The following is a 24,750-nucleotide window of genomic DNA, read 5'->3' as shown; positions in this document are numbered from 1 at the left end:
ATCCCCCAGTCCATGGGAATTCATGTCTGCTTCTCCCTCTACCTGAACCCTCCTGTAGACTCTACCTTTATGCTGGCCAACTCCTACCCATTCTTTAGGACTCAGCTCAAGGCTCTCTGGTTTTGATGTCTCTCCCGTGGGTTCCTCTGGCAGCACTCTGTGTTCACTTCCATCAGCACTTACCACTGTAGAGTACTTGTTAAGTATCTCTCTCTGTTAATAGAGCTTAAGCTCCATTATTACAGAATCTGTGGCTTATCAATCTTATTATCACAAGACTATTACACTTACTTTTATTAATCTCTCATTAAAAGTTGGTTGACTGAATAAGGTTACCTACCCTGGTTCCTGGCCCCGTGTTTAAAATGTCTGCTTTTTGTAAAAATAATGAGGAATTCTACTAAGTACTTTAAGGATGTATTTTTTCAGTGAAAAGGAGTAAGATATTTAATCATGTAAAGTGTTAAATTTTATCAAAGAAAAGAGGGATAGGAGTACATATATAGATATATCTATAATATTTTTCAGAAAAAACAAACCAAAATGAATAAAAATGGTGACATCCAAGGAAAAAGAACAAGGTAAATAAGCTAAAATTCTCTGAATGTGCTTTACTTTGAAGTTTTAACTTTGGGAATGTAATGTTTTAAATAATCTTTAAAATAATTCAAACTAAAAAAATAATCCATATAAACCAAAGTCAAAATGAAACAAGGGAATATAATTGTATGAACTGGTAGCTTAACCACATGCCAATTATTTTAAGTGGCATAAACCAATAAGTTGATTATATACACCTGGTGAGTATATCTTAATGACAATAACAACTGCAAAGAAATCTTCAGTTGTTTTAACTAATTACATTATTAATATTGCTGTTAAATTATTGTATATGTACAATCTTATGGAACTAAACTTCTCAGTTTAAGAAAAAAGAAACATATGAAATAAAATCCTTAACAAACAAAAACCTATAATCCAAAATTTGAATTGGAAATATGGAAAGTATGGAGATATCAATATAAACAAAGTATTTCTCTTAAAATCTTGCTATTAGAAAGGCCTAGAAATTAGTTGTCAGTTGATGAGCCGTGAGCCTCCTCAATATCCAGATTGTGGGCTATGAACCTCATTTCCTGCAAAAGGAACCGAGATGCCTTAAGTGTTATGGTTGTTTCCTGGTCTGAGCTGAAAATATAAGAGAAGAGCCTGGGACTGCTTGGCCTACCAGAAGTGAGAATATATCAGTGACTATTGGGATCATTTCAAAAGGACTTGAAGGCAAAATTGAAGAGGTTCTTATTAGCAAAAATGAGATAAATTAAACAACAAAAAACAATAACAGCAATGAATTAAAAACTGTCAAACATGATAAGATCCATAAGGTTACAATGACAAATAAAAACAATTTAAGCATCATCTCCAGAGAATTTTAGAGACTCAAACTATTATTCTGATAACTTATAATTAAAGCAAAAGAATCAAGTATTTTTCTGCTTTCCTATACAAATTGTGCCTCAACATAAACACTTGATGAAGTAAGGTTATTTTCTAGATAAGAATTCCAGTTATTAAATGAAAAAGGAATGACAGACTCTTACTATATTGCAATACTTGTTGAAAAAATAGACCTATATAAGAATTATCACTAAAAACTAAACCATTCAGTGAACTGACAGGGCACTTTTTAATGGATAAGCTAATCCAACCACATATAAACCTATGGATCAATCTTAACACCAAAATAAAGAGAGGCATTGTGGATTTCCTAATGTGGCACGATGGGAGGGACCCAACATTCTGAATGAAGTGTTATTGCCAAAACATCAAAACTAGATCTGATCAAACTTTTATGTCTAGATGCAGCCCAGGAAATAGGAATCAGAGGAAATTCTAAAGAGAATCATGGAGGAACATTCAGAAAAATACATGAATGTGGCAAATTCTATAGGAAAATAACCTAGTTTCTTTAACAAATAAAGGGAAAATGGAGGTGAAAGTTTATATTTAAAGGAATTTTAGATTTATATTATGAAAATACAAAGTGAAGGTCTAGTCTGGATTCTGATTCTAAAAATCCAACCATATATGTATGTATACATGAGTATGTGTATATAAATACATATTGAATTTGATACTGACTAGTATTTGATTGCTGTTGTTGTTTAATCACTAAATCGTGTTCAACTCTTTGCAACTGCATGGATCTTCCTGACCTAGGGATTGCACTTACATCTCCTGCATTGGCAGGCAGATTCTTTATCACTCAGCTAACAGGGAAGCCTGGTATTTGATTGGAAGTTACCAATTTTTTACTAACTTTTTAAAATGAGACAGTATAATAGCATCATAGCAATAATTTTTTTAGAGTCCTTATCTTTCAGAGTTACATACAGGTGAATTGAGTGATGTCTGGGATTTGCTTCAAAATAGCCCATTAGGTTGGAGTGCTAAGATAGGGGGATAACATATAAATAAAGCTTGCTGCTGCTGCTGCTGCTAAGTTGCTTCAGTCGTGTCCGACTCTGTGTGACCCCATAGACGGCAGCCCACCAGGCTCCCCCGTCCCTGGGATTCTCCAGGCAAGAACACTGGAGTGGGTTGCCATTTCCTTCTCCAATGCATGAAAGTGAAAAGTGAAAGTGAAGTCACTCAGTCGTGTCCGACTCTTCGCGACCCCATGGACTGCAGCCCACCAGGCTCCTCTGTCCATGGGATTTTCCAGGCAAGAGTGCTGGAGTGGGGTGCCATTGCCCTCTCCGATAAAGCTTAGTCATGTGCTAATAATAATTGTTGACCACTGAACATAGGTGATGAGTACAGTAAAGTTCATTACCTTATTCTCTCGACTTTTGTCCGTTTGGAAATTTACAAATTGGAATGCTTAAAAATGAAAAATATTTTAAAAGCACAGAATTGAACACAAAAATTCTGCTGTGGTTTTGATCATGTAGCCTTGAATTTATACACAGATAAACTCAGGCTGTCGAGCCTTCCAATCTGGAAACTTATTATCCCTATCCTTTCTGTTCCTCAGGAGCATTTTTGTTGTTCTTCTCATTCCACTTTTGTTTCTGTTCCCTTGGTAGGTTGTGCACGTTGCCTAAGGTAAGTCAGAGATGATATGTAGTGTGCAAGAATTTTTGTTTTATTAGTTGTTTTTTTCTGTTTTACTAACAATAATCTGTTTGAAGACAAAAGGAAACAACTATTTTTGTATATCTATTTTTCATTTTTTCTGGTTACTATGTTCTTTTTCTGGTCCTACTAATTTTTCAAATTGATATCCAATTTTCAATCTAATCTGTTTCTTAGACACCTCAGGTGGATAATCCATAATGAACATATAAAGAATTTGTACATTATATGTGCTGTGAACTGAACTGAAAGTTGCAGTTATTTCCTGAAATCCATATTTTGAGAGGTTTTCTATCATATAAAGCAAACAGAAACTTGTATTATGTTCCTGCCAAAGTTGGAGCTCTCATATATAACTCATATAGGGAACTCTGAGACTAATATATCTGATGAATTTGTACTATGATTGAAGTTCTCAACTGATCATACCACCAATTGTAATTCAGAGAACACAATCAATATCTTATAGTTGAGAATATCTATCCCTAACACATATTAAAATATGTGTGCCACTAACATCAGATGAGTTAAGAAAAGGCTTTCTTCTTATTTTCAGGCTTATGAAATAAAATGAAATGAAATTAATATGAACTCAGATTATCTCTTGTTACAAAGTAGACGTGTAGAAAACTCAGAAATTCATTAAAAATCTTGAAACTAATCTGAAAACGTAAACACAAGGCTTGTGTGTGTGTGTGTTTTAGCATAAGGATCTATTTTGGAGAACAGTTATGTTTTTATTCCAGAAGGCATTATATTGGCTTCACTACACACAGCACATGTGGGAATTGTCTGCTTGAAAGCCTTGGCTAGAAGCTCTATCTGATGGCCTCAATTGATTCTGATATTGAAAAGTCTAAAGGAAGTTAGTGCATACCACATGGCAGGCTGCTTGGCATAAACAATCTAAGACACCTAATTTTCCCATGGGAAAAGACTAAAAAAAATTGGATCAGAATTCCATATTGATTTTGCATTATAAGATAAAAACTTTTCCCTTCAGTATACTGCTTCTCACAATGACTTTAAGTGCTTTTGCTTCAACCTCAAGCCTCTGTGGTGACAATGTGACTCTATGCCAGTTTTTTTGCAGCATCCAAGCTGCCAGGCACACTTACTTCTGACAACAGGTCCACATTTGTCTCAGTCAAGTTATAGAATTTGTGGACAAGGATCTTATCCAAGCTGTCACCATGGCACCTCATCTGTTTTTAAAGAATGTTTAGGATGAAAGGGTGGTGCAGGCTATCAAAGATGCCTTAAAGTAGAATTTTAAAGATACTGACTAATAATACTCACCTAGTTTTTCACTGACCAATATGTTACAGGTGTTCACTAAGAAGTACCGGTATTGCTGAATACTAGCTAGGTTAAATTGCATGGTTAGGTTATATTTCAAACCATGTCTACTGAATATAACTGAGAATTTACAAAACAAATAAGGAAGTGTTCTGAATACTGCTCTGGCTAGATGTATTGATAGTTATTTATTGTAAAATCATGCACTTTTATCACCATAATTTTTCTTTTGCTAGAACTGAATTAAATTCTTGCTTCTGCAATTTGGGTCTGGATAGCTGTCAATCCTATGAAATCACATAGCACCCTGGTCTTTTTTCATGATAGCACTCACTACCCACACTGTAACAAGTGTCTCATCTTTATGCCATTCTGGATTGTAAACAATGGGAATATAGAAATATGTCTTTTCTTTCCTCTGAATTCTCCCTCCAACACCTAGAATTGGGAACTGACACAAAATAGACAAATAAGGACCAGATCACAACCAGTCCTTTAGGTCAGGTTTCTTCAAGCTGGCTTCTAAAGCTAGATTTCTTGATACCATGGGCACACTTTTTGGAACTTACAGATATTCCAGTAAACTCCCTAATGAAAGCCCACTTAAGGCAAAAAATGTCCCCTGGGGTCATACTGTGGGTAAGGAACAGAGGAGTAAACAGATCCAGATAAGGAGTTTGTCCCCAGATTGTCCCTGCCCATGTTGACAAATAAGGAGTTGTTTTTCTGTGAATACAAGGACACTGCCTTCAGACTCAAATGAAAGTGCCCTCACAGTAAAATTTCTCAGGTTGGAGGAGAATGAAGGAGCAATAAAAATCCATCTGCAACACGTTTTAGTTGAATAGAGATTGCAAATGGTGAAAAATAAACCAGTATTCTGGCTCATTGCCTCCAAAGTTGAGCGTTTGTCATACTTGGTACATACATTGCCCTTATACTTGAGTGTATCTTGGGCAACCTGTGAGTCAGCTACAGTACTCCTTCCAGGGACTCCTGACTATGATAGGAGTATCTCCCATTGTATCACTTTGATTTTTTTCTTTTCTTCTAACACATATTGAATATGCATTGTGTGTCAATAGTAGATATTTGAAGATGAATGAGATTCCATCATCCCTGACTTTAAGGATATTTTGTTGGAAAATTTTACATATAAACAAATACAGTACAATGTATTTGTATTTCATATGTATATGTAATATAACCCCAAAGTGCTTATGAGGAAGTCAACCAAAATCCCCAGAAGAGACTGTATGGAGAATACAACATTTGATCTAACAATTTCACCTGATGGACAATGGGGGCGGGGAGGATATTTGTATAAGAACAGTGTAAACAATGAAGAACACCATGATAGAACATGGCTTGTTCAGAGAATGATAAATATTTTGCTGTGACTGGATTGTGGGCTGCATAGCATACCACATAGTGAGTTAAAATAATGGCAAAAGGGTAGCTTTGGACCAGATAGCAAAGGATCTTTAAATCAGGTTTCATTCACCATACTTCATATCTGCAATAGGCCCCATCTGAAGCACCTGCCCAGTTTTATAACCATGACCCTGCCAACTTCACCATGACTCTCAACCCTCCATCATATCTGATTAGACTCAGGGTGATCACCTAATCAAGAACCAACTCGTAAGTCAGATAGCAGCCTATGAGATGGCATTTCAGACTTGCTTTCTGTAGAATTTTAAACTGAAAAGTCTTGAAAGAATGAGCTGATATGAAGTAAAGCTGAGTCATGAGGTAGTGTGTAGGCACTGAAGATGTTATGGCAAGCAAACTCCACAGGAAGCAAAAACCATGAATAAACTGGAGATTTGAGGCAGAACAGAGGTGAATACAGGACAGTAAGACAAATGGAGAACAGCAAAGTGCAGGGCACTAAAATGAACCTACAATTCCTTCTCCAGTAAGGTCCCTGTTTTTCTTGATGGCTGATTGTTTGACTTTATCTAACAACAAAAATAATCAAATCAGAGGAACCTTGTGAGTCATGAGGTATGTCGTGTTTAACCAGAGGTGACAGTGAGCTTCTCAAGGGATTTAAGCAAAACAACAGCACAACCAGATTGGTGGTAGTGTTTTAGGAAAGCAGTAAGACCATTCTGGACTTAATCTTTTGGTCATTCCACTGAAAACTCACCAAATCTTAGGGGAAGAAAGTAATAATTCTTTTCTATTTATCTTGTCCTTTGGCATGGGATAACTTGTATACCTGTGATGGATTCATTTTGATATTTGGCAAAACAAATACAATTATGTAAAGTTTAAAAATAAAATAAAATTAAAAAAAAAAAAAAAGATAATGTCAGCCATATAGAAGAGAGACTGTGTATTAGAATATCAGTGATTTCTTTCCTTTTGGAGCCAATAATTTACACGTTTCAGTGACTTAAGGGAAGCTGAACTGAGTGATTCATCAATAAAGATTGTTCTATAAATTAAATTCCCAACAGTAGAAGGAATTTGAAATAATTGTTTCATCCACTTCAAAGAATCGGTTCAGTTCAGTGGCTCAGTCGTGTCCGACTCTTTGCAACCCCATGAACTGAAGCATGCCAGGCTTCCCTGTCCAACGTGATGTATTAAATTCAAGTTAGTAAAAAATTTGCATAATTGCCAAACTTTGGACAATGAAACTATGATCCTCATGTTTTATAATAAATATGTATTGCTTTTAAAATGGAAAAGAAACAAAGAACAGTTTAAGACCTATGTTTCACTTCTAATGAAACAAATTCTGTCTTAGTTGTTTGGATAAATCTACATGAAAATAGATAAAATGTTATCTATTAGTGCTATTGTTCTTCACAAGGTAAAAAAAAAAAAAAACAACTTTGGTTTGGATTTAAAGAAGACAGAATGGTATAAAAAATACACTAGAGTCAAAGGATCTGAGTTCCACACAAAGTTTTGGTACCCATATCATATGTCAATAAAGCTAATCTCTCTGGGTTTCAGTTTTCTGATATGTAAAATGTGTATTGAATAAAATAATCTCAAAATCCGTTCCAATTCTTTGATTCTCTAAGCCTTTGTATCATTATTACTTGGTATTAACGCAATATTTTCCAAGTGTAAATTGCAAAGCATATAAGCCACTTAAATCATGTAAAACCTCTCAAGCCTTTTAAAAGTATCCATAGAAAATCTTCATAGATTAAGAATTAGGACTAATAACCAATACATGAGGTGACATGTTTAATTGTTTTGGTTTCTCTAGTCAGAAACCTAGAGTATCACTATAGGAAAACAGCAAGTTTCAAACAAATGTACACCAAGTCAAAAATCTTTTCATGATTTTAACTAAATACTGTAAAGAAAAAAAGATAGAATCAATGTAGACCATTGCTTTTAAGAGGAAGTCTGGTATCAAACTCAGCCAATAAATTAAATCAGTAATTTGTATGACTGTGATACCTATTACTAGTTTTTGAATAGAAGTCCACATTTTGTTACCCAGAGATACAAACTGCAAACTTGGATCATAAATAAATGGTTGCCTAGTTGATTCATTCTTTCTGCCCCCTTCTGATGTCTATGTCAGAAACTTTCTCTATCTCTTTTATACTTTAATAAAACTTTATTACACAAAAGCTCTGAGTGGTCAAGCCTCGTCACTGACCCTGGATCAAATTCCTCTCCTCTGGAGGCCAAGAATCCCAGCATCTTTCATGGCTCATAGTGGCAACCTTTCATCTTGGGGGCTCATCCAGGATTCTTCAGGACAAGGTAAGGACGCTTGGATCTATAGTTCTTTGTTCTCCTGGAAAGCACATTTTCTGCTGTACTTCAATAACTCTATGGTGTGCTTGTGTGTGTGACTGATTGAAAGAGATGTACAAGTGTGAACCAAGAGCTGGGTCCTAATCTGAAGCTCCAAGGTGACCTCATATGGCTTATGTCAGAAACCCTGTCTGGGGATTATACCAACCTGCTAATGTCAAGATTTCCCTTGTGGCTCAGCTGGTAAGTAATCTGTCTACAACGCAGGATACTTGGGTTCAATCCCTGGGTTGAGAAGATCCCCTGGAGAAGGGAAAGCCTTCCCACTCCAGTAATCTGGTCTGGAGAATTCCATGGACTATATAGTCCATGGGGTCACAAAGAGTCAGACATGACCAAGGGACTTTCACAGTTGAAATATTATATTTACTTTTAAAGCTCTAATTCTTAGTAATAAAAAAATATCATATAAGAAACAAATCACCAGTCCAGGTTCAATGCAGGATACAGGATGCTCGGGGCTGGTGCACTGAGATGACCCAGAGGGATGGTATGGGGAGGGAGGTGGGAAGGGTGTTCAGGACTGGGAACACGTGTACACCCGTGGTAGATTCATGTTGATGTATGGCAAAACCAATACAATATTGTAAAGTAATTAGCCTCTAATTAAAATAAATAAATTTAAATTAAAAAAAAATATATATATATATACACATCCCAAAAACCATATACCTACATATTGTTTAAGTTCTTCTAATTTTTTTTCTGCTAAAGTCACAAAAATAAATTTGAAAAGCCTGCCTCTTGAGAAATCTGTATGCAGGTCAGGAAGCAACACTTAGAACTGGACATGGAACAACAGACAGGTTCCAAATAGGAAAAGGAGTACATCAAGGCTGTATATTGTCACCCTGCTTATTTAACTTATATGCAGAGTACATGATGAGAAATGCTGGGCTGGAGGAAGCACAAGTTGGAATCAAGATTGCTGGGAGAAATATCAACAACCTCAGATATGCAGATGACACCACCCTTATAGCAGAAAGTGAAGAGGAACTAAAAAGCCTCTTGATGAAAGCAAAGAGGAGAGTGAAAATGTTGGCTTTACTCAACATTCAGAAAACAAAGATCATGGCATCTGGTCCCACCACTTCATGGCAAATAGACGGAGAAATAGTGGAAACAGTAGTAGAATTTATTTTGGGGGGATCCAAAATCTCTGCAGATGGTGACTGCAGCCATGAAATAAAAAGACACTTACTCCTTGGAAGAAAAGTTATGACCAACAAAGACAGCATATTAAAAAGCAGAGACATTACTCTGCCAATGAAGGTCCATCTAGTGAAGGCTATGGTTTTTCCAGTGGTCATGTATGGACGTGAGAGTTGAACTGTAAAAAAAGCTGAGCACCGAAGAATTGATACTTTTGAACTGTGGTGTTGGAGAAGACTCTTGAGAGTCCCTTGGACTGCAAGGAGATCCAACCAGTCCATCCTAAAGGAGATCAGTCCTGGGTGTTCATTGGAAGGACTGATGTTGAAGCTGAAACTCCAATACTTTGGCCACCTGATGCTAACAGCTGACTCATTTGAAAAGCCCCTGATGCTGGGAAAGATTGAAGGGAGAAGGAGAAGGGGATGACAGAGGATGAGATGGTTGGATGGCATCACCTACTCAAAGGAGATGAGTTTGTGTAAACTCTGGGAGTTGGTGATGGACAGGGAGACCTAGCATGCTGCAGTCCATGGGGTCACAGAGAGTCAGACATGATTAAGTGACTGAACTGAACTGATATAGTTTTCAATTTGCAAAGTCATTCTAAAGTGTAAGGGATAATAATAACTGAAATCAAAATTTTTATCAAAAAAAGTGGGAAAACAAATCTATATTTCAGTTCAGACTATAGTTGGCTTCTTGAGAAAACATACATAAAATGCTATTGATATTATCTATATTTAATTATAAAATTATAAACTCATTATTTTAACGAAACATTGTGTGCATGCTTAGTTGCTCAGTCATGTCTGACTCTTTGTGACACTTTGGACTGTAGCCTGTCAGGCTCCTCTGTCCATGGAATCTCTCAGGCAAGAATACTGGAGTGAGTTGCCAGTTTCCTCTTCCAGAGCATCTTCCGGACCCAGAGATTGAACCCAAGCCTTCTGTGTCTCCTGCATTACAGGCGGAATCTATACGGACTGAACCATTCGGGGAAGCCCTAGAAATTGTTGGGCTCAGGCAAATTAAAAACATTTATAGATATTTAAAATGTGTAAATTTTTCAAGTAGTTGTAATAAATAAAAATATAAAATTTTCTGCTTTGTCCTAGAACCCTGGGAACCTGCAGCTATAGTGAAGGAGGTTGGGGGTCTTCTGTGAATGAAACAAATCTGTATAATCATTCATTTGGACCTTCAGAGTCGGACTCGACTGAGCGACTTCACTTTCACTTTTCACTTTCATGCATTGGAGAAGGAAATGGAAACCCACTCCGGTGTTCTTGCCTGGAGAATCCCAGGGACGGGGGAGCCTGGTGGGCTGCCATCTATGAGGTCGCACAGAGTCGGACATGACTGAAGCGACTTAGCAGCAGCAGCAGCAGCACTGAAAAAGGCAAAAGTGAAAGTGAAGTCGCCCAGTCGTGTCCGACTCTTTGCAACCCCATGGACTGTATAGCCTATCAGGTTCCTCAGTCCATGGAATTTTCCAGGCAAGAGTACTGGAGTGGGTTGCTATTTCTTTCTCCACGGGATCTTCCCGACCCAGGGATCGAACCCAGGTCTCCCGCATTGCGGGCAAACGCTTTACCATCTGAGCCACCAGGGAAGCTCAACTATTAAATCCTACTACCACAAAGTCTGGAGCCAAAAGCTTGCCTGCACACAGGGGACCTTCCCTCAGTTTTCAGTGCCTTCCTCACTCACTAGTCTGAATGAACACACAAGAAGCTTAACATATGAGAAAAGCTTCCATCATGAAATACACTGAAATGAACTGATTAAGTTACCTCAGAGGACAGTGGCATTGCAGCAAGCTGCATACTACTAACACACTCCATGTGATATCCTCAGGATGAGAAGAGATGTAGAATAAAACATTATGAAAATAAAATATGTTAAATAGAATAAAACATTATGATATTCAGAAGAGAAAAAAAGAGAACCAAAACAGAGCTCCTGGAGATAACAAATATGATCACAAATATGATCACCTAAATTGGGAGAAGAGGGAGGAGGACCAGCAAACTTTTTCTATAAAGGGACTCATAGTAAATATTGTAAGCTTTCAGGACTTAACAGTCTCTAAACTCTGTCGTTGCAGGGTGAAAGCATCCATAGACAATCTATAAATGAATGAACATGAATGTGTTTATTTACAGAAACTGAACTTTATTTACACCCCTGACCCAGTAGCATCACTGCTGGATTTAATTCTGCCATCGTTTGCTGACACCTAATCTAAATTTTTAATAAACTCATACATTAAATATTGTAACATAAAGCTGAAGAAATCACATGAAACAAAGACAAAGAGATAAAGAGATGGGAAATAGGAAAGAAAAACCAAAGTTTCAATCCAAGAAGTTCAAAATCTGCACAATAAAAGTTCCAGAGAGAGAGAAAAACAGAGAACAGAGAAAATGGGTAGAGAGGTAGTTTAAAAAGAAGACATAATTTTACAGCCCTGAAGGACACAAGTCTCCAGATTTATAGACCCACTGAATACCAGTATGATGGATGCAAAAAGGACCAAAGATATATTCTTAGTTAATTTTCAAATAGCAAGGAAAATAATGTTCCATAAAAGCTTCCAGAGTAAACAATAGACTATACACAAAGGAGTGGGAATCTGAATAACATCTGATTCTCAGCAGCAGGAGTGGGTGTGAGAAGACAGTGGAGCAATGGTTTAAAGATTCTGAGAAAGTGGTTTCCAATTATAAATATTATGTACATGAATTATGTATGCAGCCAACCTATTAATCAGTAAAGATAAATTTTTAAAAATTTCAGACTTGATTTTTTTTTCACATGCTCCCTCTTAGGAATCTACTAGTGGATATGTTTCAATAAAATGAGACAAGGAATACATAGGATCCAAGAACGGGGATATCACAGTTGGAGAATGGTGAAGAGGGGGGGTGGGTTAACAGCTATGACTAGATACTGGGGAAGAGAAAAATGGAGTGCTGCGGAGGAGAGGGATTATCTGAAATGGGTATTTGGAAAAACTAAGCACTCGACAAATCTTTTCAACTACTGGGAAAAACAACTAATTCTAGGAACAGACAAAACTAAGCAAATTAGGGGGTCTCAAGGGAGAGAGAATAGAGACAATTCTTAACTTTAAGAAAAATAAGAAGTTGAAAGAAAATGGAAGCACAACCGAGTATACCATTTAATTCAACAGTGGCATTGCTTACCTAGTCATCCTAAGTTAAACAGTGTCCATTTATTGAACACTAGGTTAACACAGGAACTAAGAAAGTAAGAGAGAAGATGATACTGCATCTTCAGTTACAGTAGCGAGAAATGGAAATCTCAACAAAATTCAGAAATACTATGAGAAGGAAATGATAGCTAAAATAAAGTGACTGAATATAAAAAAGGAATTGGTGAAGAAGCTGAGAAAGAAAAGCAAGTATGGGTACTTCTAATACAAATCTCTTCTTATATTTGCTTTTCAAACTATGTACATAAAATTCAGTTCTCTGATACTTTAATATGTTCCATTTCTCAGAGCTACCTATTAAATTTCAAGTATACTGGGAAGGCTGGGCTTCCCTGGTAGCTCAGCTGATAAAGAATCCACCCACAATGCAAGAGACCCCGGTTTGACTCCTCCTTCGGCAAGATCCCCTGGAAAAGGACAGGCTACACATTTCAGTACTCTTGGGCTTCCCTGGTGGATGAGATGGTAAATAATCTGCCTGCAAATGTGGGAGATCTGGGTTTGATTCCTGGGTTGGGAAGATTCCCTGATGGAGGGCATGGAAACCCACTCCGGTTCGTGCCTGGAGAATCCCCATGGACAGAAGGGCCTGGTGGGCTGCAGTCCAGGAAGTCACAAAGAATTGGACATGACTGAGCGACTAAGCACAGCACAGCAAATACTGAGAAGGCTAATACTATAAGCCTTATCAGCTACTACCATATAATTCATTCATCAATAAGTGGAAAAAATATATGAAAGAATTGGGTCACCATAGGTACCTGAGGACCAAGTATTGGAGATGAAAGAAAATCACTGAGGGAGAGGCAAGGAGGTACTTGGGGGAAAGGCTTCTCTTTTTCTTGCGTGTGTGAAACTCCTGTTTGAACAGTGGACTTATTGTGTAAAAATGAGATATGGCTGATGAGGCCTGAGCGGGCTTTGACTCTGTTGGAGCAAATATTCCTGACACCAACCCCCAATCAGAAAACTGGCTCTCAGAAAGCCACTCTGTGTAAGTCTCCCTGTATGAGTCATGTTGCTATGGCTGTTTCCATTGTGTTACCTCCTAAATTTCTTAATTAAAAAAAAAAAAATTCTTAAAACTTATCTAACCTTTCACCTGTGCCACCTGTTCCAAAGAGACTATGTCTACTCGGGCTAAAGTGTCCAAGGAGGAGCGGCAACACTGTAAAGGTGTTGACGGTAATCAATGAAAATCTCAAAGGGAGATTACATCTGAGGGGACACAGAGTCACCTGAGTTGCCTTCTGTGTGTGTGTGTGTGTGTGTATGCTAAGTCACTTCAGTCATATCTGACTCAACGACCTTATGGACAGTAGCCTGCGAGGCTCCCCTGTCCATGGGTTTCTCCAGGCAAGAACACTGGAGCAGGTTGTCGTGACCTACTCCAGGGGATCTTCCCCATCCAGGGATCGAACCCAAGTCTCTTATGTCTCCTGCATTGACAGGTGGGTTCGTTACTACTGCCACCTGGGAAGCCCAGCTGACATTGCAATGTGTGTCTATAATGTTTCTATTGTACTATCTCATCAACTAAAATACAAGTCCTCTGATGGTAAATGATTGCTTGGTCTTACTCACTCTTGCATCCTCAGCACCAGATAAAGAAATGTTATTTTTATGTGAGAAGCATGGCATTTGCTTCCAGGGACTCAGTCAGCCTCTGCCTAAATCACAAGTTTGCCACATGGGGGCTCTGCTGCAAGCCACAGGAGATTCCTAAGCATTCCCCACACTCTTAAGGGAAGTGCATTTCAATCAGGATGAAGCATTTACAGTACAGAGAAGGGTTCTCTAGCCTAGTTCAAGAGAGTCCCCAAATAGACTGTAATATATTCGTGTAATATAAAGACCCACAGCTCCTATTCTCTGCTACTACACTGTCAACTTACACAGAATTTCTTTTTTTGTTTTTGTTTTTGTTTTGTTTTGCAGAATTTCTTTTCTATCAGATGTTTAAAATCTCTTAGGTCTCCAGCAAATATTTTTTTTAATTAGACATTGTTTCGGAAACAAAAATAGGACCAATGAAATATATGTTTTTTTATCCAAATCCAGATTTCTATTACCTTTCTCTACCTGGTGGCTTGGGGATTTAATTCTTAATGCTGATATATTTGTCAGGAAGGCAAATTTTAAAATATACTAGTGTAACTGTTGAAAATATTATACATAATCCTTTAAAAGTACAATAGAAAATCTACTATTGTACAAAAATGTATGTTTGTGTTCCACCTCCACCAAATCACAAGTTGAAACCTAATCCCCAAAGTGATGGTATTTGGAGGTGGAGCCTTTGGGAGGTGATTAAGTGAATGGGATTCCTGCTTGTGTGCTCAGTCCTGTTTGACTCTTGTGACCCCAAGGACTGCAGCCCTCCGGGCTTCTCTGTCCATGGGATTTCCTGGGCAAGAATACTGGAGTAAGCTGCCATTTCCTTTTCCAAGGTATCTTTCTGACCCAAGGATCAAAACTACAACTCCTGAGGCTCCTGCATTAGCAGGCGAATTCTTTACCACTGAGCCACCTGGGAAGCTCTGAATGGGATTAGTGCCCCTTTAAAAGAGGTCCATAAGAGCCCTTGCCACTTAAGCTATGTGAAGTTTCAGAGAGAAGATGGCAATCTGTGGACCAGGAGGCAGGCCCTCACCAGACATGGAATCTGAACACCTCTTGATCATAGAGTTCCCAGCCTCCAGAACCGTGAGAAATAAATTTCTGTTGTTTATAAGCCACCAATCTATCATTTTCTGTTAGAGCAGCCCACATGGACTAAGAACATTTTCTTTTTTTTTTTTTTTAATTTAATTTAATTTTATTTTTAAACTTTACATAATTGTATTAGTTTTGCCAAATATCAAAATGAATCCATCACAGGTATACATGTGCTCCCCATCCTGAACCCTCCTCTCTCCTCCCTCCCCATACCATCCCTCTGGGTCGTCCCAGTGCACTAGCCCCAAGCATCCGGTATCATGCATTGAACCTGGACTGGCGTCTCGTTTCATACATGATATTTTACATTTTCTTAAAAAAAAAAAAAGTATACATCAGAATATACCTAAAGCAAACATAAACATAGCAAAACGTTTATTATTGTATCATTTAAACAGTATTGACTTGATATTCAAAGCACAGCCATAAATGCATGCAAAGTAGAGCATCAAGTATTAAGGTGAAAATTTGGTTCAGAGACTTTTATAGTTACTCTAAAACATCTTTGCTTTATTGTGAGAAATTATAAGAAGTTTGGGAATATATATATGACATAAATTTTACACTGTAGCTCTGGTGTCACATGTTCCTTCATGGAATTTGTTCCAAATGAAAAGCTAGAAAACTGATTTCTCTCAATAAAAATGACTATAATTGAATTTGGTGACTGCTCTCTTTGAGCCTCCTTTAGAAGACTATCCCAATATTAATGCAAAAATTAGCAGCTTTATTTAACAAGGAACAAGATCAAATATCTGTTTTTCATAACTATCAACAAAAAGGCAACTACAGTAAAAAGTTGAGGACAGAAATATTAGTAAATATGAATGGTAAACCAACTCAAACTCATGATACCTTAATATTAATTTTCATCAAATTTGTGATTTTATCAATTACTGAATTCCCACAAAATAGAAATACATATTTTCCTTCAAGTTCTAAGCCTCATATATTCCTAAGTGTTAAATTTGCTAACAAGAGTGAATAAATATCCCAAGTATCACTTTGGGGCTGGATGTCCTGCTTAAATTACTTGAGTGGACTAACATGTATGCCACTTAAATTACTTGAGTGGACAACATGTATGCCACTAAAACTTACTCCTTACAAGTTTAATGACATAGGGAAAGCAATCAATTGAATATAAAACATGGAACAAGCCACAGCCCAAATGACCTGGTACCTCCTAATAAATCTATGACACTAAAAAATTAAAGCAACTTAAGAAACATGAAAACAAAATGCAGTACTTGAGCTTTACTTAGGTCTTGACCACAAACCAACTTTAAGAAGTTACTGTTAAATATGTTAGGTATAGTAATACTAGATGGTTAAATTAAAAATCTTTACTGGTTAGAATTACATACTGAAATATATATATATACATATGTAAAATGACATGATTTCTGAGCTTTGCTTTTTAAAACACTCCAGAAAGAAAAACAGAACAGTGTGAACGTGTGGGTATGTATGAAGGGAGATGGGGATAATGTAACATTAATAAAATATTGATAACTGTTAATGTTTATTATACTATGCTCTCTATATTATGTATGTTTTGAAATATCCACTAAAAAATAGTAACAATTGTATCCTTAAATTCATGTAGTCTTTTTATCTTCAGAAGTCTTCCCTGGTGGCTCAGATGGTAAAGAATCCGCCTGCAATGGAGGAGACCAGGGTTCGATTCCTGGGTTGGAAAGATCCCCAGGAGAAGGGAATGGCTACCCACTCCAGTGTTCTTGCCTAGAGAATCCCATAGACAGAGGACCCTGGCGGCTGCAGTCCATGAGGTCACAAAGAGTCGAACATGACTGAGGGACTAATATACACATGTAGCCTTTCATCTTCAGAAGTTAACCAATAATTGTTGCACTCTAAGAATTTGTTATTTGTCTCTATCCTCGGTTTTATCTTTAGCACTACTTCTGTTCAAACTAACAGTAAGTAATGCAATAAAACCTGAGAGTATGGATTGATGCTGTAGCATAAAGGTATCTGTAAGTGAAGAATAGGCAGATGTGTTATATACTCTTGTAGGTCTTATTCACTTGATTTGCCTCTTTCCAAAAAACACTGAGAAACTATTTTAATGGTCAGACCTGGAAATATCTTCATCTATTTATCTAAGTCAGAGATATCCACTCATCACCATATATGACCAGACATGGTTTTTAATGGAGCCCTTGAAGCAAGCACATGGAAACCAAGGATACTTCAGAGACATGTTAATACCTCAATGGATGAGCAGAATATAGTTATAAATGTACAAATGCATATGAGTATTCTACCAACTATAAATGAAGAAAATAAAATTTTCATAGCTGGAAGGATCTATGTTAGCATTTTAACCATCTTATTACATGATACAGTGACCAAGTCAAAAATATGAAGCTCTTTGAAACATTTAGATTACATGCACTTATTGGTGAAAGCACTTTATGAGTTAGAACACAGAATGTCAATGATGTATGCTGTATATTAAATGGATATGGTATTAAAAATCATAGTAGAAAGGGAATACTGACGAAATTTTATAATACTGGTAAATTCTGACTCAGCCCTTGGTCATGTCACGTGTGTGCTAAGTTGCTTTAGTCATGTCCAATTCTTGGTGACTATATGGGCTGTAGCCCCCCAGGCTCCTCTGTCCATGGGGATTCTCCAGGCAAGAATACTGGAATGGGTTGCCGTGCCCTCCTCCAGGGGATCTTCCCCATCCAGGGACTGAACCCATGTCTCTTATGTCTCCCACATTGGCAGATGAGTTCTATACCACTAGGACCACCTGGAAAGCCCTTGATCATGTTAGTGACCCTAGACACATGTTTGTTCCACTGTATGCTGATGAACAGAGAACCTAGATGAAACTCAAAGAAAAATTAATTTTCTCATGGGTACTCAGATTTCAGAAATATTTTATAGCACTTTATAGTCTACAATGTATTTACATGTAAATATGTAACTTGATCCTAAATAAAAACTTTAGAGATTCATAGCACAGGTTTTATGAGTACTATTTTGTAGACAAGCAAACTGAGACCCTAAGAAGACTGGCCAGAATCAATTTCAAATTCCAAATGTCAACTGGCATATGCAATAAAAAGCATATGTCATTCTCTAAATTATTTTAGAAAAACCTTTCAGATTCACCAAATTTATTTTCTAAAACTTAAAGTCCAAATGTTATCATATCTGGTCTTTATATAATTTTTAATTTTCATCAAAGCTTTTGGTTCCATGCCCTCCAAGACCATTTGCAAAGATGTTGCCACTGTCTAGAACATCTAAATAGAAATCCATGTTGCTATTGTTTAGTGCCTAATTTTGCTAATCATTTTATAAAATATTGCAAAATACACCATGGTGTTTTGAGGCCTAATATCAAGAACATGCTGCAAAAATTAAAGTCTGACAAAAAATGAGGGCCAAATTCGAACATAATTCAAATGAGCTGAACTCTTGATGTTATTCCCCAAACTTGACCTATAGAAGCAGTTGACGGCTTTACCATCCCTCCAATTGCTCAGCCCATAAAACTAAAGGCATCTTTAATTTCTGTATTTATTCCATACCTCAATTTCTAATCCATTAGAAATCTCCATTGGTTTTACCTAAACACAAGTCTAGAATCTAACCAATCCTCACCACTTTCATTGATACTGAATCAGAGCAGGATCCTATTGTCCCTGCCCCGCTACTATGCCCTCTGCCTGCCTTTTATCTGTGGAAAACTTTAGTCAAAGAATTAATCAGAGAAGTGAGAAATGCAAATACAAAGAAAAACAGTCAAAGGAGACTAAATAATAATAATGTAGTCATTAAGCATGGTCGAGGACTTCAGTTCTTTCTCGAAGGCTATAGATAATATTCTAAGCCATATCCTGTGAGCTATCTTATAGATAGATACTAGAACACCAGGGAGAGAAGTTAACTACAAGATGACCAGACTGTACCCAGGACATGAGCTGTCACAATTCCAAGAACTGGCCGCAAAGAAATGGGAACAAATGGACCCTGGAACTGAAGATTACTGAACCAAAAACAACCAAAATGATGCTGGTCAGACCAGTGATGACCAATCTGAAGACGACTGTTAGAGATAACTGTGCTGTTTCTGCATGTAGCTCCCCCTCATCCACCTGTAAAAGGTCTCACCCCTTGCTTGTCACTGTGCATGTGTTGGGGGAGTTGGCCTTTGGACAGATGTCCACCACTCTCCCATCCAGTTGCCAGCATCTGAAATAAAGCAAATTTCCTTTCCACCAATCTGGCCTCTTTATAGGCTTTTGGGCTGCAAGCAGCCAGACACCACACTCACCCTCTGTAACAATACCATCCTGGTCCAAGTCCCCATTGTCTGTCACCTGATTGGTATAATATCCTCCCTGCTGGCTTCCCTGCTCTTACTCTCGTCCCTTACAGTCTGTTTCCTCTCTGACTTCATCTCTAGTTACTTTCTCCCATGCTCTCTACACTCCAGACTGATTAGCCTCTGCTATTCATTGAACACACTAGCTGCTCCCACCTGAGTGCCTTTGCACTGGCCACTCCCCATATATATATATAAGGTTAAAAACCTCATCTTCTTCAAGGCTTGCTCAAGCCACTTTCTTAGTGGGCCTAACCATCCTATTTTACCTGAAATCCACCTCACCCCTTCCACTTCTAATCTTCACTGTCTTTTTTACTTTTCTTTTTTCTATAATTGTTGTTGTTTAGTCACTAAACCATGTCCAACTCTTTGAGACCCCATGAACTATAACCCACCAGCCTCCTCTGTCCTTGGGATTTTCCAGGCAAGAATACTGGAGTGCATTGCCATTTCCTTCTCCAGGGGATCTTCCCAACCCAGGGATTGAACATGTATCTCCTGCATTGGCAGGTAGATTCTTTACCACTGAGCTACCAGGGAAGCTCAGTAATATACTACTTTTATTATTTATTTTATTTTTATTGTTCATCTTACTCCTTCAGAATGTAAGCTTAGATATCTGCTTTGTATACTAATGTACTCTAAGTGTCTGGAACAGTGTCTAGGACATAGTGGTTACCCAAACTGTTAAATAAATGTAATCTCTGAGACCAATCCATTGTTAAGACATCAGTATATACCCTTTGGGCTTCTCAGGTATGCCAACCTACCAATGCAGAAGACACAAGAGACATGGGTCTGATCCCTGGGTCGAAAAGATCTCCTGGGGGATAAAATAGCAACCAACTGCAGTATTCTTGCCTGGGAAAATTTCATGGATAGAGGAGCCTGGTGGGCTACAGTCCATGGGGTTGCAAAGAGTCAGACATGACTGAGCATAGCAGCACAAGCACAATATCCACTTTAAATTGATTTTCTAAGTTTATATTTGGCAATTCAGTTTCATATTAGACTGAAATCTGGCATTATATAACTGAGATTGGATTTATTTGCCCAATTTAAACAAAATATGTTAAGCTTTTTGAAGTACTATAAGTGCAATAAAAAAGTCTTTAGATACATGACACTATATTCCATAAGTATATAAATCATTAAGGCCCTAGATTCACTGGGGAAATTTAATTTGTCAGGTAGTTTATAGTTTGCTCTGTACATGGTTTTAAATGCAAATGAATTTGCTAAATACATAATGTAGGATAATTTTGCTTATTTTGAAAGGCAAATAAGAAATGATCATCTTGCAGTAGTCAACAAGTAGAAGGAGAATAAACTTTAAAAAATAACCAGCAAATTACTAAAATCTTTTTGAATATAAGGTTTTATTTTTCTTTTGAGAGACTATGTCTTTGGAGTGATTTCTGTAGCCTCAAGTTTTTAGTCTGGGTTAGCATTGCACTACTTCATTTTTGGATTTCTCTACCAGCCTCATGGATGGTCTTCCCTCTTCAAGCATTTCATTACCATGAACCAGGATAGACCTGGTGGTAATACTGGCTTAAGGATTAGTGGGAAAGTAGGAGGCACCCAGAGAACCTGGAGGTTAGACCCAGTCCAAGAATGGCTACTGATTGCTGTTGAAGAAGAGATCAATAGTCAGCATTAAGAGAAAAAATCAACTTTGAGATCCAAAAGGTGACTGTAAAGTCAGAACTATGGAGCAAAGCAAGATCAGAAACCAAGATACCAGAAAAATGTCTGCTAATGGCACGGTGTGTAACACACAGCAAATGTTATTCACCATATTGATCCAAGATTTATCCCAGGAAAAGCAAAGTAAGCAAACTACATTCTCAGTGGGCTCAACTGTGCTTCTGTCATAGAATGAAAGAAGAATAAAAACATAAAGTTGTTGGGGCCTCCATTCGCCCGAGAGCAGCCTTCTGCAGCTGTTGGGAAAACAGATATGGCAATGATTACTTCCCAAAGAGAAGCAGGGATGGTGAAGAGAAAAATCTGAGCCCTTCAAGCAACAGGGATGATAAAGGAGTTATAAATAGTATTCTCTTTAGTCTTTTTTAATAGATACAAATTGTCACGCCCTATTTGGGATGTTAGATGATAAAAGGTGTAAAATGCCAAAGGGAATATTCAAACCTATATTTACTATTCTCAAAAACCGTACAGTTTAACTATAAAGACAAGAGATGTCTACATAGAAAGTGAAGATCACATGCTGACCATCTGAGTATTTCCACTTCCCAATTTCTTGCCTTTTCACACACATTTTTAAAGAACACTTTCTCCAAAATTGTACCCAATCTCACTGGCAGAGGAATTTTGCAGAGATCAATCCTATGTATACAAGACTAGCATTACATAACCAGTTTATCCTACATCAAATGTACTTCTGACCCTCATAAAAATGCGTCTGTTCAGTAAATATTTATTGAGCATCTAAAATGTGCCAAGTGCTACAGCAGTTTTTAGGAAAACCAAAGCAGATAAAACTTTATTTCTGTCCTCACAGAACTTATATCACAATATCATAGTTTTATATGTCCTCTCTTCCTACTAGGAGAAAATTTATTATTTTTATTTATCCCTTTACAGTGTGTTTCTTAAACCTAGCTGTCCATCAGAGTCTGCTGATAAATGGAGCCTCTTCTGTCTCCTTGAATCAAAATCTTGGGGGAGGGATTGGGAAATTTACCTTTTTAACAAGCTCTCTGGAGGCTTTATGTAAATTCATAGCATAATAATTTGGGAGGAAACACTTCCCAAGTGGCACCAGTGGTAAAGAATCTGCTTGCCAATGCAGGAGACGTAAGAGACACACATTCAATCTCTTGGTCAGGAAGATGCCCTGGAGGAAGGTATGGCAACTCACTCCTGGAGAATCCTGTGGACAGAGGATCCTGGCAGGCTACAGGCCATAGAGTCACAAAGAGTCAAACACCACTGAAGTGACTCAGCCTGCACGTACTGTCCTATTAATGGCATCTTATATGAGAAATCTGACTGTACCTAGGGGGCCCCTTTTATTTATCATAACTGTTACCGAGCCTCTCCCTTTGAAAATATGAAAGCTTTCCATGATTTTCCAGTCAATTCACCTAACAAAGACTAGCAAGGAAAACTTAAAAAGAAAAATTAAATTACCATTTTTTTTTAAACAAAATGGTTTTCTCTGTGGGGCAGATGTTACCATATTCTGCTCTGTTGAAGAAAATCAAACATTAATTATGAGTTACAGTCTACCTTAAATATTCATTTTAAAGATAAAGTTGAGATGATGGTGATTTACGAACACTTCTCATCAAAGAAGGTAAGACTGAGAGCATCTCAGAAACCAATTGTAAACAATATAAAAAATATTCAGTGAAATAGTTCTTTGTGAGTTAATGACAGTCACCACAGTCACTATTAAATACTAAATAACATGCAATATCAGCAAGTATAGAAAAGTTGATATTATTCAAATAACAGTTAACACAGGCTTATTAAGTGTCACATACTAGTCTAAGATTATGTCATCTTCATACTCTACAGATATGGAGATGACTTAATTCTCAAACTCTCTATTAAATGGAATTTTGTTATGATACCCATTTTGTAGAAGATAAAACTAATGCATAGAGAAGATGATAAACATAGTCAATGTTACAGAGCTGATAAAATATAGTCAGGATTTGAACCTAGGTGCAAAAATTCATCCTCTTAATCACTAAACTAAGCCTTTCCTCTTTAGTTTTTAGAATACTTATTAGAAGATGCGTATAAAAGAAGTTTATGCAAACCTGTTCTAGAAATCAAGAATTTTATTTTATTACAGCTTCTTTGCCAAAATGACTTAATCAGGCTAATTTTCATTTGACCATTTTAAAGTGAAGATAACAATGCTGTTCAAACAGGATCATCTAGTGGTTAGAGGTTCAAGAATAAGAGAGATATGGCTCTGAATCTCAATCCTCCCACTTACCATATGACCTTGAGCAAGGTACCTTTCCCAGACTCAGTCTCCTCATCTTTAAAATGAAGGGTATAATGGAATCTACAGCATGATATTGTTTACAGATAGAATAAGATAGTCCATTGGAACGCTATCTTAGAAATGGCTCAATAAATATTAGTGTAATAAATACCAGCAGCATCAACAAACTGAACCAAATGCTCTCTTGATTCTTGTACTCACACTAAACATGGCTTATTTCTCTTCTAACTAAAAAAAAGATAAAATGACAGCAACAAAAACAACAAACCAAGTCATAAACAATTGAATCAATTATGTCTTTTGTGGGAAAACCAGAAAGGTTATTGGATACATTACTTTATATGTCATTAGTTATCCTCTCTGTTTCAAAATGTATGTGAGCTAGCATCCTGAGACATCTTGTATAATATAATCATTGTGACTCCAAGAGGTCAAATGGGCAGGCAGTTAATGCTTCTCTGTGAAAAGCTCAATAATTCATTTTATAAATTTCAGTTCTAAGCCTACGTTGAGGTTAAGAAAAATTGACATTCGGTCTGTGAACTTCATGTCAAGCTCCAGAAAAACTCTGGGCAGCACATGTTTAGCGATTAAGTGGATGCAGACAATAAAGACGTTGCCAAATTGTAAAACAAGACTTGGAAATTACAGAAAATGTTGCTAGTTATTGATTACGGTGACCATTCAGTTCCTATTGAGCCACCCAAAAGAATCATTCATTTTCCAGCAGAGAGCCTGCTCATTTGCAAGATAAAAGAGAGACATTTCTGCACATGCCCATAATGTTCTTCACCACTGGGGGCAGCTTTACATAAGACTGCATTCACTGAAACCAAAGCAACAGTCTGAGCAGCTTTCAGAATGACAGTCTGCAGAAGTGAGCTGAGCGTGTGCGCGATACGGGGCTGTCCTGCCTTCTGGGCTCCAACGCAGCTCTGTGGCTGAACTGGGTGCTCGCCACCAGAAATGCTGGGCTATGGAATACAGATGTGGCAGCTCAGGTAGCCTCATGTTGCCTGAAGGAATACATCTTGCTTT

General features: G+C 37.4%; 1 protein-coding gene and 1 long non-coding RNA gene across 6 annotated transcripts in view; both read right to left on the bottom strand.

Annotated features, from left to right (window-relative positions):
• The window catches only part of CTNNA3 (catenin alpha 3), a 1,912,303-nt gene that overhangs the window by 1,061,702 nt on the left and 825,851 nt on the right, over nucleotides 1-24,750 (bottom strand). The gene's annotated exons all lie outside the window — the stretch shown is intronic.
• The window catches only part of LOC147343034 (uncharacterized), a 67,946-nt gene that overhangs the window by 41,020 nt on the left and 2,176 nt on the right, over nucleotides 1-24,750 (bottom strand). For all 3 annotated transcript variants that reach the window (XR_015156691.1, XR_015156689.1, XR_015156690.1), the window contains one exon: nucleotides 1-24,750. This exon is cut by the window's left edge and continues 41,020 nt beyond it. This is a non-coding gene — a long non-coding RNA (uncharacterized LOC147343034).

Source organism: Bos grunniens, chromosome 28 (assembly GCF_055505025.1).
Source record: "Bos grunniens cultivar Pamir isolate PY7600 chromosome 28, Bosgru_T2T1.0, whole genome shotgun sequence".
NCBI classification, from domain to species: domain Eukaryota; kingdom Metazoa; phylum Chordata; class Mammalia; order Artiodactyla; family Bovidae; genus Bos; species Bos grunniens.
The sequence above is the reverse complement of the archived record's forward strand: the minus strand, read 5'-3'. Positions and strand labels throughout refer to the sequence as shown.